This window comes from Antrostomus carolinensis, unplaced genomic scaffold (assembly GCF_000700745.2).
Source record: "Antrostomus carolinensis isolate BGI_N321 unplaced genomic scaffold, ASM70074v2 scaffold23988, whole genome shotgun sequence".
Classification (NCBI taxonomy): domain Eukaryota; kingdom Metazoa; phylum Chordata; class Aves; order Caprimulgiformes; family Caprimulgidae; genus Antrostomus; species Antrostomus carolinensis.
This window is the reverse complement of record NW_010333972.1, coordinates 34,223-37,783: the sequence shown is the minus strand read 5'-3', so window position 1 is coordinate 37,783 and position 3,561 is coordinate 34,223.

Here is a 3,561-nt window from a genome sequence, read left to right as displayed (position 1 = left end):
AGCTGTTATGTCACGACGGCTGTAGCGTGTGGTTTGTCAAATGAAAAGAGGAAAGACTACACGGTTTGAGTCTGAATTCTGTGCTGTCACATCATTTAATGCATTCTTCAAAACAGAAAATGACTCATTTAATGCAACTTAAGCCTGTGCTTGGCAACCTGGAGAGAGGGTGGGGAATGAGAAGGGAAGGGCAGTCAGGATGTAAAACCTGTTTCCTAAAGACAACTGAGTGTAAAATGTTCTCTTAGTGAATCTGGGCCAGATCTCATGGTGATTCTATATCTCAAACCTCCCAGAAGAATTTTTCAGGAATAAAACCTGTATAATTGATCTCACCTACTCATTTGGAGCCCAGTTCACCAGCTGACGGGAAGGGGAAAAACCACATCATTTTGCTATCTTTTGAGAAGCTCCAGGAAATGGACTTCTGATACTTTTAATTTGGCTTGTTTTGTTAAAAGCTATACTAAAGACATGCATCGATAATGAGCTTCCCAGCTTCTGTCTGCCAGAGCATTTATTCCCAGCAGATCCTGGTTAGCAGTAGGTCTCAGCATTCAATCCTCTTTAACGTTAGCAGGAATTGGGGTGGTTTGCTATTGATTGCAGCTGGGATCGATACCCAGGTCATGCCAGGATTTTTACACACTCCTCTGCCTGGGTGAGTTGCACAGGAGTCGAGGAGCAGACAGCTGTGCAAAAACCATCTAAAGTCTTTCTAGGAGCCAGATGTGCTGTCTTGTCTATGGATTTCTTCTTGGAAGCAGCATTTTGGAATATGTGGACTATGATGGACTTTGTAAATTATCTCACTTTTGAGTTTTTTCCAGGACTTATCCTTCTGTTACGATGGGGAATCCTGAGACAGGAAATGGAGATGGCTTCTTCCATACGCTTTTTAACCTTTCATTGGGCAATGACCAAATGTTTAATTATCAGACGATGAGATAAGAGGCCTGTGTACTGCATGCCATCTGAACTTCCAGAATTTGTCTTGTTTGGCTGTGATCACTGATTGCATCACCTTGAACTGTCCTAAATAGCCAAGACAACACAACAGACTAGGTTAATGCTTTTAGATAACACCAAAATGCCATCAGACAACAGGTTGCAATTTGAAATCCCTCCTGGACTTCAGTCCTGGCCTGAACTTGCTGCATTAAAGATAAAAGGGCAACAAAGGAGTCCAGGTCATCGTGGTGTGTGGGACTGCTCAGGTTCTTGGTGTGTCCTTTTCTCCAGGACCTAGTCATTGTTTTGTGTCCCCTGTGAAATGAGCAGCCAATGCCACTTGCATGGTAGGGGACAGGTGCTCGTGTCCATGGGGATGACGTCAGAGCTGGCAACCATCTTTCAGCCCATCTAGCATCCTCAGAAGTGGGGCCAAGGATCAGATAACAGAGAACAAGCTGCCTTAGTCCTCCCCTGGCTGAAGATGAAAGCGTGCTGATAGAGGGCAGGGAAGGAAGCATGCACTGTTGGTGTCTGTGTTGTCTTTGTCCTGTGGGTAAATAGACAAAAGCCCTCTCCTGTGCTGCTCTCAAGCAGTTATTTCCAATCCTTGGGTGTTCAATCATCAAATAAACCTTTGGGTTGATGTTCAAGGACTGTATTTCCACTCAGCATATCTGGCTGTCAGAACAGAATAGTGTGTTCCAAGGACCTGACATAATTTTTGCATCCTTATGAGTGAAACCGGGTTGTTTAACATCAGCCGTGTGCATTGAGCTGTTGCTTCCAGCTGTGCAGAAACTTTCCAGCAACTTTCTGCCTTAACCTCTTGGAGCTGCTTGGCCACAACCCTGGCAATGTGCAGTTTGGTAGTGGCACCCACATCTGTGGTAGCAGGGTAGCTAATCAAGAGAGGACAGTCAAATCGAGGAGATTTTTCTCAGACCCCTACTGTTCTGACTTCCAAAGGTTTCTTTGCACTCAACTTTCTCACGTGCTTTTTGGACCCTTAATGTAATAATGCTCCACCTGGGAACAAGCTGGTGGAAAGCTGGTGTAGCTCAGGTGCCTGGCGGTAACTTGTGAAGCTGCCATAACACGTGTGTGTTTCTGACATCTTTTATCCTTGCATCCCTGAGGTGTTTGATTTTATCTTCAGCTTTTCCCACACATTTTCTTCCGTTTCTCCCCATCTCTTTGTCTTTTCTCTCCATCCTTTACCTGCAAAAACTGTTCTTCCCAGGAAATGAGCTTTGGCTGTAGTGCCAGAGGCTGGCTGATGCCCTGCCCACCCTATTTTCTCCAGCAAAGCAGGGCACAAGATTGGGCTTTACAGCTGGGAAAGTGCTGAACTGTCTTCTCACCTGCTGTCTGGTGGCAGATGGTTTCTGAGGAACGTAGCTATCACAAAAAGGAGCTTGTAAAGTAGAAAATGCACATCCAATGCACATGTTGAATTTGACCCAACCTTGTAAGGTCTGGCTGCCTGCAGAGGGAATAGCAGTTTTTCCTCCAACACTAGAAGAACAAATCTTTGCAGTACATGGTCACAACTCTCCTCTCCATCCACATCTCCATTTAGGAATTTTAAAAATAAGTGTAGCTGGTGAAATCCTTGCTCTGAGCTATTGAGCTATAAGCTCCACCAGCTCTGCGGCCACAGATCTGAACATCAGTGGGATACCACGGGGAAAGACCCGCAGGAGTGTGGTTAGGCAGCCACGGTGAATAGTTAAACGTCCTATATTAAGGAGCTATTTATAAATGATTTATTTCATTTTCTTGGTGTTGGGCTTGGCAGTGGTTGCAGAAGAGGTTTTTGTAGCTGTACCGCTGTTGCACACAGTGTGGTTATTAGGAGGTTGAGTTGTGTTTCTGGTCGTTGGCACCAGCCATCATTTGCATGCACAGTCATGGCAACTGCATATACAAGTCAGAGATTGCCTGCCAATGTGATGTTGTCCATAGATTTTGTATTAAAATCTGGCACGAGGCTCTCTAGATCGAAAGAGGCTGTTTCTGAACAGCCTCAGGAATCAGATCTGTGTTTATTTATTTTCCATTTGCACATATTTGTATACAAAGTAATTAGAACAAAGCCTCACCATTTTCTAACTCCCGTAACTCCACTGTGAACTGGTATTTTAAACTGTGTTTGCACCCTTAAAAACTGGCTCTGCACACCTCTGCTCACACGTTGTTGAACACAACCGTGGACCTTCAAAAATCATTGTAGTTGTACGAGAGTGGCAGCAATGATTTAATTTCTCCCTCCTGTCCCCTTTCTTCTGCCTGTCTCCCTTCCCCTCATCCCTTTTCTGGCTGAAATTCTAACTTTGAGGTGAAAACCACTGTGGCAAAAAATAAAGTCTTTGAACATTGTACATATTGGAAGCACTTGTCACCTCTAGACAAGAAGACTTCTCATGGACTTAGCTGGTGTGAGTATCCCAACTTTGATCTGCTAACCCCTTTTTTAATCTCAAACTCTGCAAAACACAGGTGCAGGATTTTTTAGTGGGCATCCAGGAACACAAACACCAAAAGTCTCACATGTGTCGAGTTCACCAGTTGTTTGTTGTTTTTTTGTTTCTCTCTTGACTTGAACAG